Consider the following 13,265-nt stretch of genomic DNA (forward strand, 5'->3'; position numbering starts at 1 on the left):
CAACAGTGGTCATAATCAATAGAAACCTAGCCCTCCGAAGGGCTAACATTACGTGAGCGAGTGACAGTAACGTTATATTTTTAGCGATGTGAAGTCTACTGCTTAAAGATGGCGGCTGTTTACTAACGCTGCCCAGACGCGGCCGAGTCTGTCATTTCGCATCTAGTCCTAAATGCATGCGATATCTATGAGACACATCGGACACTACCTGGTACCACACTAGCATCATGCAGGCGTAGTTTTTAGCAACGTCGGTGTAGTTTGTAGGGGTTGTCGGCTGCGGTAAGTTTTTTTTTTTCTTTTCTTTACCGCTTCTTCCTCTATGCACGTGACGTCAGCGCGTTGTCCCGCATTAAAAGTAGTCTGGGCAAAACGCGATGCTTAGAGCTGGCAAAATTAAACGATTCCTCGAGGTGAATAAAATTACTCGGATCAGTTTTTAAACTCGAGTTGCTCGAGTATTCGTTTCAGCTCTAATAAATATACCACACAATAAAACACAACAGGTTTTACACACACAGTGGTTAGCACATCCGCCTCAGAGTTCTGAGATCAAGGGTTCAATCCCGGGCTCAGGCCATCCTGTGTGGTGTTTGCATGTTGGGAGTGATGACGTGGTTGGGCTGAACTGGGAGGATGACTGTGCTAGCTAGCAAGCGAAGCTAGCATGACAACCGGCTTGAATTTTTTCACCTTCTGCTGCTGGTCAAATTGTTTTGTTACAGAGCTGTGGGATGAGTTCCAGACATTGTACCCAGAGGTGTAGCGTCCCATTAGGCATACGCAGGCAATTGCCTAGGGCCCCCAGCCAGCAGGGGCCCCCAGAGGGCTAACAGATTTGGCACACAAAGATTTAGCACACTCAGCTTCACCGCACTGTCGTGGCCACAAGCATTGGGAGTGATTCAGTACCATGGAATCATTTGGCAGATTATCTAACAACTCTGTTATCAGTCCTATTTAGCATACATGTTTAAGCAAGTCCAATCAGTTTTAACACTGCATGTATGCGCAAATAGTGATTCACCAAGAACTTTATGAAAAGTCCTTGTTATAATATTTTATGATGGTTTTCACAGGTCACCTCATTATTCATGTGACTACTTCAAGAAATTGTGATTTTTCCAACAAAGTCTATTAATCGGTCTATCGTATTCCTCGTTGAATACTCTATGAAAAATATAACATATATGCATCTAAAATAATCCTAAATGATTTTATTAGCAATTTTAATACTTCTTTTAGCAAGGTTCCTTGGGTATGCAGTATGCCGCTGCGTACGTTCCCATAGCAACCAGTCCTGTTATTGTCCTACGTCACAAGCGCTGCATATTCTGAGAACGAGAATAGGCGTAAGCGTAAGGTGCGTATTTCGAGCAGAGGACGACCACCCCACCTGTTAGAGGATTAATCTGTGCGTCCATGAACGAATGTAAGTATTTCCTCTTCATGGCATTAAGTTCTTATGATAAGTTAGAGCCGTTATCAGCGCGACCGTTTCGTGTTTTTCCTGTTACGTTGGCAGGTTGATCCCACTCGTTCTCGGTGCGTCGAGGAGAGCGTTCTTTACATTATATTCGCATTGCACATTTGCTTTAAGAGGGAAGGTGTTAGTTTAGCATCTTGAAATTATGTTGTACATCCATATGAGTGTAAAGTGCTTAGTTTTCGCCACTTTTATGGCCAAGATGACCGCACGCAGCGCGCACTCGAACCCCCCCCCCCCCCCCACCTTTGTGTTCATTTAACTGCGCAAATATGTATGTGTGTCACGTGACTCTGAGTGAGAGTGGGCAGCGATTGGGCCTTTTTTTAATTGGCAAAATGAAGAGAAGTTATCCGTCTGGAAATGAAAAAAGAAAAAAAAAGCAGAGGAGAAAAGGAAGCAAGACAGCGGTGAGTGTACTATGTGACTGTAGTTTTATGTCCTAATGTAGTCGAAGCACTGCAGACTAGTAGTAGTGGTAGTAGTATTTTTATGTCCTAAACCAATTGACGGCCTTGACTTGTTGTAACTAGCTTGTTAGCGTTTGCTAACAGCATTGCAGCATACTAGCGTTTCTTCATACATAAAGTCCCCCTTACTTGCACATGCTCAAAGGGCCCCATGTTGCCTGGGGCCCCCGGGGACCCTTGCTACGCCTCTGGTTGTACCTACATCCAATTCCAGCTCATCAGCAGTGTCTTTACACCGATCCTAGGCGGCTTGCTGAGATAATGACTTGCTGCCATTTGACCGTTTGTATTCTCGACCCCTTCGTTGACAGTTGCATCCTTGCCTTGGTTTTTTCGTTCGTCTGCCTCTTACCAGGGTTTTCCCCCAGATTTTTTTTTCTTGCGTGTCTTTTTATCGTTCAAAAAACCCTTTTACGCAATCCCGCTGTTATTATTGTCTGCTTGCTTCTGCATTCGCGGACCGTAACAGATTTGTTGGTTTCATCTGAGGACTTGTTAGTGATTGCAGCTAATTGATTGATAAACAATTCACATGCTATCGATGTAGAAAAAAAAAAAACATGGTCCTTGTGGCGTTAGTTAATGTTACCAAGCAGTGTGGTCTTGAATGCTACCTGCATGTAGCGACAGTGCGGAGTCCGCAGCTGTCACTGTCACTAGTAGACCAACTCTGCCGGTTGTTGGAGGCAGTTTTTCAGGTCTTCCGCGTGTTCGTTTTCAATTCAGGTGAGAAGGCTAGACTAGATTGTTAAATGAAGACTGGAGCCAGGAGATTAATACCGCGCAGTTTTAATGTCAGAAATTTCTGTGTGCATTTAGTTACAGAACAAGCCATATAGAGGAATGCACACTAAACATGGAGCTCGGCTTTCCTTATACACAAATAAGGAGGTGTGTCTAAAACGTTTGGTGATTAACTCTTCTTGCAGCTCTTGCAAAATACACTACCATCCCAAACTTTTGAACCATAGTGTATCACATGGGATTTTTCATTATGCACACTACGGTTCAAAAGATTGGAGTCCCCAAACTTTTGAACAGTAGTGTAGGTCATGAACCTTGCTGCATTGGCAGTTAAAAATCCATGATTATCTGAGGCGAAACTAACTATCAGCAGTTTCTGTGAAAAAGAACTCCATTCATGGTCATGTTTGCAAGCATATCATAAGATTGCATTAGGCGAGATGCATACTGACTTCACGGTGTTCTGCAATTCCTTCCTACACGGGGAGACGTCTACAAAAGAGCACATTGGTTAAAAGCGCCGAGCACTTAATATTTGTGTTTTTATTGAGTCCTTTATGACCTTTTCATTACCTCAAAATACTTTTTGCATGTGTTTCCCTCTCATACTCTTAAGCGTTGTTTTTTTTGTGTTAGCTTAAAAGCAGATTGTTGATCTGTTGAACACATTAATCACGTAGCATTTTCAAACCAAGCGTATTTGATCTCACTCAGATTCTGAGATTTATTTGTCATTGACACTAAAGACATCCCGATCGATCGGGCCCGATCACGTCATTTTCAAAGTATCGGAATCGGCAAAAAAATATCGGACATGCCGTATTTTAATATATATATATATATATTTTTTAATTGAATCGTTTTCAACGTTACAGACAAAATGTCTTACACTCATCCAGAGTCTTTAGTTTTGGCTTAAAGTAGGGCTATCAAATTTATCGCGTTGACGGCGGTAATTATTTTTTAAAAAATTAATCACGTTACAATATTTAACGCAATTAACGCATGCGCTGCACGACCCACTCACGCATTGTCGCGTTCAATCTATAATGGCGCCATTTTACCTATATATAGAGCTAAAGGGCAGCGTAAGATGAGTAGTGTGAATTTTGGCAGTTTTGGAGCCATTTTTTAAATGGCTAAAGCCTTACAATCCCTCTCTCAACAATTACAAATCTCGTGGGAAACAATGTGGGGAAGAAAGGTAGTAGTTGATCTTTTTCTTAGCACCCTATGTTATTTCTCAACGCAGAGAAGATATATCAATTGGTGCCATTACGCACAGTCATGGTTGCACTTCCCATCATGCATTTGGGCAGAACAGTTAAATGGCTACAGTATCATTTACTGAAAGCTCAACAAATACACTAGATGGCAATATTTAGTCACAATATACAAAGTCACATTCATCCTGTAAGAATTACAAGTCTTTCTATCCGTGGATCCCTCTCACAGAAAGAATGTTAATAATGTAAATGCCATCTTTCGGATTTATTATCAAAATAAACAAATACAGTACTTATGTACTGTATGTTGAATGTATATATTCGTCCGAGTTTAAAAAAAAAAAAAAAAAAAAAAATGCAATGGGATCGGGAAATATCGGGATCGGCAGATACTCAAACTAAAACGATCGGGATCAGATCGGGAGCAAAAAAACATGATCGGAACAACCGTAACTGACACCAGCTCTCACAAGATGACAACAGATGACAACGAAACTCCGTTCGATGAGTGAGCAACGGGCCATCTGCGCGGCTCTCCCCAGGAGAAGGGAGGGGTGGGGTAAGGGTGTTCGGGAAAGAGAAAGGAAAATTATCGAATTAAGTCGAATAAGTAATTTATTATGTCCAAATACGGTTGGTCTTAAGTCAAATTCGCGCTCCTAATGGCATAGGCGAGACCTCAGGTCCCTTAAGTCATTGCCAATAGTCGCGGTGTGCCGTCACCTGGCGCAAGGTAGCATCCACTTTTTTTCATCCTTCCTCAGACCGAACCGTGAGTCCACGGAGCCAGTTCTCGATCCGAGCCTCGACGCGGTTTTCCAATGCCTTGAATCGCACCATTCAATCCGTGGTCAATTTATTGATTTCCTTGAAAGCTGCTGTCTTGGAAACTTTCCAGTAGAGCAGGGCACCTCCGTAGCCCAGCAGAAGGAACTCCACGACCGTCACGCCAAACAGCCAAATGTCCTCGATATCTTCCACAGATAGGACAGTAAGACACACTGGCTTCCAGTGATCCCATGAATCTCTCACATATTCAGCGGTGAAGGTACCATCTGGGCAAGACGGCTCTCCTGATGCACCGTGTCTTGTTGAAAAAATCTTGTCGATTGCGCTGAGAGACCAACTAATCAGATTTATTTTCGTATGAGAGACCAGGATAGTTGATCCACAGAGGAAATACAAAAAAAGCAGACAGAGTAGACTGACGAAGATAGCAGCAAGCAGGAGCAGGAAGGAAACACGTCTGCCCACGTCAAAGGCAGGAAGAAAGAAAAGCTACGTTTAAGTATTTTCTTAATGCTTTTTTAGTACGTTCTGCCTGTACGCATCTAAATAAAACAAGCTGAAAGCGCACGATAGTACTTTGGGTCTCAAATTTGCCTCTAGTGGCATGTTTCGCCGGTGGAGCACATTTTGGCAGAACACTTTATTTTCCTATTCTCGTCTCATCTCATCCTGTCTTTCCTGTTCATTTTGCTTTTGCTGCTCGTTTTGTGAAATTTCGACTGTGCTGTCATGCTCATTAATGTTCCTCTCGGATTCAAATATAAAGGGCTGAACAGATGACATTGTTTATGTCGCCCGAGTCGTATTCTGGAAGGACGGTAGTGTAACCCAATGACGTCACTGCCCTCCAACGTCAACAACAATGACAATATACTAGTTAAACTAATTTTACAATTTTATAGAAACAAAAATATCGAGGGGTTTTAATATCAAATTATCATAACTCATACTAACATCTATATTTTAAGAACTGCAAGTCTTTCTATCCATGGTTCCCTTTAAAAAAAGGCATATGACAATAAAATGGTGAAAAATTCAGCTTCAAAAATGATTTTTGTATAGTGTCAATTTTTGCCCTGACAAATTATAAAGATTGCAATTCTTTCATGAAAGAAAAAAAAATCAAAGGATTATAGGATTACATAAACTGTGAAGAAAATTAGGGCTGTCAAAATTATCGCGTTAACGGGCGGAAATGAATTTTTAAAATTAATCACGTTAAAATATTTGACGCAATTAACGCACATGCCCCGCTCAAACAGATTAAAATGACAGCATTGTGCGACGCCAACTTGTTTTGTGTGTTTTTTGGAGTTTTGTCGCCCTCTACTGGCGCTTGGGTGCGATTGATTTTATGGGCTTAAGCACCCATGAGCATTGTGTAATTATTGCCATCAACAATGGCGGGCTACTATTTTATTTTTTGATTAAAATTTTTACAAATTTTATTTAAAAAAAACATTAAAAGGGGTTTTAATATAAAATTTCTATAACTTGGACTAACATTTATCTTTTAAGAACTACAAGTCTTTCTATCCATGGATCGCTTTAACAGAATGTTAATAATATTAATGCCATCTTGTTGATTTATTGTTATAATAAACAAATACAGTACTTATGTACCGTATGTTGAATGTATATATCCATCTTGTGTCTTATCTTTCCATTCCAACAATAATTTACAGAAAAATATGGCATATTTTATAGATAGTTTGTATTGCGATTAATTACGATTAATTATGATTAATTAATTTTTAAGCTGTAATTCACTCGATTAAAAATTTTAATCGTTTGACATCCCTAAAGAAAATACAATATGACTCCACTTCAGACCCAGAAACTTTCCAAACCCGTCTTGTAAAAACAGGTTGTAGCGTTTATCTTAAAAATCCTCGCCCTTGACGGCGTCCTCCCCGTGAATCACAACTTTTGGCAACAACTTTCTTTTTTGCACTTTTCACAAGAGCGAGTGTATTGTCATCCACAAAAGGCTTTGGAAGTGAATATAAGACACTTTCACGCAATTTGTCGCCGGCACTCCAAGGTCCCTCAAGTCGGCGTGAATGGGCGGATTGTTTGATGTCCATTGTGGCGTTATTCCCCCGACCAGGTAGCGTCGAGAATGCCGCTTTTCTTCCCGCCGTTCCTCATCCACAATGTTGGCAAACATTCCTTAATTCCCGTCGCTAACTCGGCCTCAAGGCGCTAAACAGACGCCGATTTGTTTGGCATGCTAGTGTATATTTATATATGGCAGAAAAGCAGTTTCTGCCCTTACACCCCTTTTTAAAATAAACTGCTGTAATTTAAGCCAAAATAACTGTTGTGTTTGATAGAACAATATGTCTGTATGCTGCCATAGCAGATTCATGGCGCACTAAGCCTCTGATCTATTTTTAATTTGTCCGTTTTACCCTGAAAAAACCCCCCGTTTACAGATGTCGCTCAACCCCTTTTGTTTCAACCTAGCCATAAAAAGAAGTAATTATATTTATTATTCAAAATGTCTGTCGTTTTTAGCTTAGAATCATTAATTGATGTCTAATATTTAGTAAAAAAAATACATAAAAAAAAAAACGACTTTAAAAAGTTATTCACTCGCATATTTTAAACTTTTAAACAAATGACGTCACAAAGAAAAATTTGGCGTCTGTAAAAAAGCCACTGATTTTTACCTCATAACTACCACGTAATTGTATTTTTTTTTTGTCACAGTCCCATTTTCCCCAATATTTTAGATGATAAATAATCAATCCAAACAAAGAAAAATTGAAAAAAAAAAAAAGATCAAAAGGGTATGTGAGGGTATATGAAAATGAAAATCTCAATCACTCCTTGATGTCTGCGATTTCTGCATCGCGACCCTTGTTATGTATTACCATGTTTCACCCATAAAATCCCCAAAAAGTCGGCTGTGGCCATTCACAGCTGTGTCTTGACACATGGTACATGGAGTTTTGGGATTAAAAAGAGGTAAGTACTCGAGAATATATCGTTAAAGTCATGGCGTCTTTAGTTCTGCTCTTTCATGCTCTCACCTCCAGATAGGATTTTGCTGTTTAAATTTTTTTTGAAAATTCTCTGCTATTCAAAATTTTTCTTCCCCCAGAAAATTGAGATTTTAAGCTTTCCAATGATGTATCACACATGCATATAGGACAATTTTGAAATTTGGCCAAATTGGGGGTCTCAGAGCAGAACTTAAAGTAACCTGAGTGTTTTCCGCCGTACACATGTACAGTGGGGCAAATAAGTATTTAGTCAACCACTAATTGTGCAAGTTCTCCCACTTGAAAATATTAGAGAGGCCTGTAATTGTCAACATGGGTAAACCTCAACCATGAGAGACAGAAACAGAAAATCACATTGTTTGATTTTTCAAGAATTTATATGCAAATCATGGTGGAAAATAAGTATTTGGTCAATACCTAAAGTTCATCTCAATACTTTGGTATGTACCCTTTGTTGGCAAAAATGGAGGCCAAATGCCTTCTGTAACTCTTCACAAGCTTTTCACACAGTTGCTGGTATTTTGGCCCATTCCTCCATGCAGATCTCCTCTAGAGCAGTGATGTTTTGGGGCTCTCGTTGGACAACACGGAGTTTCAACTCCCTCCTCAACCCGTGGTGAGATTCATGGAATCACTGGAAGCCAGTGTGTCTCACTGTCCTGTCTGTGGAAGATGTCGAGGATATTTGGCTGTTTGGCGTTACGGTTGTTGGGTTCCTTCTGCTTGGCTTAGGAGATGCCCTGCTCTCCCAGAAAGTTTCCAAGACGGCAGATTTCAGGGAAATCAACAAATTGACCACGGATCAAACGGTGCGATTCAAGGCATTGGAAGATCGCGTCGAGGCTCGGATCGAGAACTGGTTCCGTGGACTCACGGTTTGGCCTGAGGATGGATGGAGAAAACTGGATGCTATCTTGCGCCAGGTGACGGAACTGTTGGGGCAGGTGACTGAACTGTCGAGGCAGACCGCTACTATTGGCAATGACTTAAGTGACCTGAGGTCTCGCCTACGCCATGAGGAGCGTGAATTTGACTGATTACCAACTGTATTTGGACATATTAAATTACTTATTCAGCTCAATTTGATTATAATTCTCCTTTCCCGAACACCCTTACGCCACTCCTCCCTTTTCCTGGGGAGAGCCGCGCAGACGGCCATATCTCCTGCCCTTGATCTCTTTGCAGGGCCCTGCGACTCTTATTTTGTCTACAGACACGTACAAATACTGATACACTTGCGCATACACACACTCACACACAACCCCCCCTTCAGTGCACTACCTCCTTTTTCTTACTATCACTGATTCCACCCCGCTCCCTCCAGCCATGACTGGTAGTTCTCCTTTTTTTTCGTACAAAAAATCCCTGCACGTGACCTGTGCGTCATGTCATACCCATGCTATGTTGTATGATATACGTGTGTTTACTTGTAACTTGCTCTGTAATTTCTGAAGAAGAAAGAGAGGTGGCAGAGTGGAAGAAAGTCTGCAGCGGCCAGATGCTCACTCATCAAACAGAATTTTGTTGCATCTGTTGTCATCTTGTGAGAGCTGGTGTCAATGACAAATACAGTGGGGAGAACAAGTATTTGATACACTGCCGATTTTGCTGGTTTTCCCACTTGCAAGCCATGTAGAGGTCTGTAATTTGTATCATAAGTTCTCTTCAACTGTGAGGGAAGGAATCTAATACAAAAATCCAGAAAATCACATTGTATAATTTTTAAATCATAAATTTGTATTTAACTGCATGAAATAAGTATTTGATACATTACCAACTTGTAAATATTTTGGCTCTTAGTTCATTTTTAAGAACCCCTCCTGTTCTCCACTCATTACCGGAAGTAACTGCACCTGTTTGAACTTATTACCTGTATAAAAGACACCTGTTCACATGCTCGAACAAACAAACTCCAACCTCTCCACAATGGCCAAGACCAAAGAGCTGTGTAAGGACATCAGGGATAAAGTAATAGACCTGCACAAGGCTGGGATGGGCTACAGGAAAGTAAGCAAGCAGTTTGGTGATAAGGTAACAACTGTTGGATCGATTATTAGAAAATGGAAGAAGTTCAAGTTGACGGTCAATCTGCCTCGTTCTTCGGCTCCATGCAAGATCTCACCTCGTGGGGCATCACTGATCATGAGGAAGGTGAGGGATCAGCCCAGAACTACACGGCAGGACCTGGTCAATGACCTGAAGAGAGCTGGAACCACAGTCTCGAAGAAAACCATCGGAAACACATTACGCCGTCATGGATTAAAATGCTACAGCGCACGCAAGGTCCCGCTGCTGAAGCCAGTGCATGTCCAGACACGTCTGAAGTTTGCCACTGACCATCTGGATGATCCAGAGGAGCAATGGGAGAAGGTCATGTGGTCGGATGAGACCAAAATTGAACTTTTTGGTCTAAACTCGGCTCGTCGTGTTTGGAGGAAAAAGAAGGATGAGTGCAACCCCAAGAACACCATCCAAACCGTGAAACATGGAGGAGGAAACATCATTTTTGGGGCTGCTTCTCTGCCAAGGTACAGGACGACTGCACCGTATTGAGGGGGGGATGGATGGGGCTATGTATCACCAGATCTTGGCTGACAACCGCCTTCCTTCAGTGAGAGCCCTGAAGAAGGGTCGTGGCTGGGTCTTCCAGCATGACAATGACCCAAAGCACACAGCCAAGGCAACTAAACAGTGGCTCCGTAAGAAGCATCTTAAGGTCCTGGAGTGGCCTAGCCAGTCACCAGATCTAATCCCGATAGAAATCTATGGAGGGAGCTGAAAGTCCGTGTTGCCCGGCAGCAGCCCCGAAACCTGAAGGCTCTGGAGAAGATCTGCATGGAGGAGTGGGCCAAAATCCCTGCTGCAGTGTGTGCAAACCTTGTCAAGGACTACAGGAAACGTTTGGTATCTGTAATAGCAAACAAAGGTTTCTGTACCAAATATTAAGTTTGATTTTTGTGATGTATTAAATACTTATTTCATGCAATTAAATGCAAATGTATTATTTAAAAATCATGCAACGTGATTTTCTGGATTTTTGTATTAGATTCTGTCCCTCACAGTTGAAGAGAACTTATGATACAAATTACAGACCTCTACATGCTTTGCAAGTGGAAAAACCAGCAAAATCGGCAGTGTATCAAATACTTGTTCTCCCCACTGTAAATCTCTGAATCTGAATCTACAGCCGTCCTTCATGACCTCACAATGGCTCCTGGGATATGTAGTTTTTCGTGGTGCTTTCGGTTTTGAAAAAGGACAAAAAACGAAGGACATAAACATGCAGCGTTTTAATGTTAATTTTTGAGGGAAATAAAAATTGACATTATCTGTCATTTTACTTGGTCGATTGACTTCAAGTTAAAATGTGCATGGACGTCAACTTCTGCACTTTCAAATGAGACAAACCAGTGGCACGTGTGTGACGTAATTACAGCTTGACGAGGCTTCAAAGATGATATGCGTAAACGTGGCGCCTCCAGAAATTTTTCATAGGGGTGGCCAGCTGGGGCCACTTTAAATCTTGGGGTGGCCAAAACTAAAAGCCATAATTTCAGGTTTTCATTATATTATTGCAGTAAAAAGGTCAGGGGAAAACTGTCAGAAAGACTTAAGGACACGGCTACTGATATACTTTGGTGTATTGTGTAATATTTGATGTTACTAATGATTTAATGTGCATAGTCCGTAACTGTCCAGTCAACATTTTGAGTTCCACAACAATTCTGTTTTATTGTGTTATAGGCATAAGGTGTACATTTAACTAGGGCTGTCAAACGATTCAAATTTTTAATTGAGTTAAACACAGCTTAAAAATTAATTAATCGTAATGAATCGCAATTTAAACCATCTCTAAAATGTGCCATATTTTTCTGTAAATTATTGTTGTAATGGAAAGATAAGACGGATATATACATTCAACATACTCTACATAAGTACTGTATTTGTTTATTATAACAATAAATCCACAAGACGGCATTAACATTATTAACATTTTTTCTCTGAAAGGGATCCACGGATAGAACGACTTGTAATTTTTAAAGGATAAATGTGAGTTTGTATATTGAGACTAAATATTGCCATCTAGTGTATTTGTTGAGCTTTCAGTAAATGATACTGTAGCGACTTAACTGTTCTGCCCAAATGCATGATGGGAAGTGGTGCAACCATGACTGTGTGTGGTGGCTGCAAATGCTATATCTTCTCTGCGTTGGGTACACTACAGGGTGTTAAGAAAAAGATCAACTCCTGTCATTCTTCCCCACGTCGCATCCCACAATATTTATAGTTGCTGTGGGAGAGATGACAAAGCTTTTGCCAATTAAAAGCACAGCCACAATGAATGCTTTTATCTACTCCACTCACTTGACACTGCCTCTTATCTCTGTATAGAAGTAAAACGACGCCATTGTAGGCTGTTTGCGGCAATGCGTGAATGAGTCGTACTGCGAATGCGGTAATTGCGATAAATATTTTCACGTGATTAATTAAAAATAAAATAAAATAAAAATTACCGCCTGTTAATGTGATAAATTTGACCTGACCCTACATTTAACAAAACAAAATAAATGCATTCATTTGGGATGAAATGCATAACTGATGCTACAACAATCTAACGATATACTGGCAAGCGGGGTGGCCAGTGGGGTGGCCAACAAATTTATAGGGGTGGCCGTGCCCCCCTGGGGGCGCCACTGGTCGCCGCCGACACGTCCGGCATTAAAAGGTTAAAGGACTGAAGCCGCGTGAATGAATGAAACGTAAACCGCATCGTAACCAGTGATAAGAAGCTAATTGTGAAAAAAAGTTGAGCATGTTGCAGCGAATATTTAGTCAATGACATGTACTTACAACACTATACATTTGATCACTCATTTTAGTGAGCCAGCCTTTCTCACTAAAAAATTGATTGGACGTCAATGGCAGTCAGTAAGTTAATTAACCTTATCGACAATTTTTATTTCATCCTTTCAAGGTGCAAAGGTTTTGTTTGTTTGCTGTAGCTTTGACGTTTGACAGGATTAAGAGGTAACATCAGGCAGACGTGTGTCCTTTCTTGCTTTTGTGGCTCTTTTTTTCTTTTTTTTTTCCAGTTATCACCCGTCTGAAATATAATTTTTATCGGCTTGACAGTTTCCTGAAAGTCGCGGCGCGGCGCACGGGGATATTCATTACTTTTTGTGGACCTGCCGTCAAGTCATCTCCCGTCATATCTCATCTCTCTCAGAAAAGCACTTTTTATTTATTTTTTATTTATTTTTCTGGCAATCCGTCGGGCGTCCGCCCCCGCTTTTACTTTGCTATGACCTTCCGGCGTAAATTGCTTGGCTTGTGTTATTCAGCGTTTGAGATTTAGCAGGCTGAAGAATATTGCGCTCGAGGATTTCCCGCCCTCTTAGCTGCCCAATAACTTGTGACAGGAATTCCGCCAGCCGCTTGTTTGTATTCCCGCAGCTTAGGCGCACATGATGGCAGGCTGGACTCAAGCGCCCAACATGGAAGCTCTCGTGCGGAAAAGTATTCCCAGATAGCGGCGTGT

Source organism: Corythoichthys intestinalis, chromosome 7 (genome assembly GCF_030265065.1).
Source record: "Corythoichthys intestinalis isolate RoL2023-P3 chromosome 7, ASM3026506v1, whole genome shotgun sequence".
Classification (NCBI taxonomy): Eukaryota; Metazoa; Chordata; class Actinopteri; order Syngnathiformes; family Syngnathidae; genus Corythoichthys; species Corythoichthys intestinalis.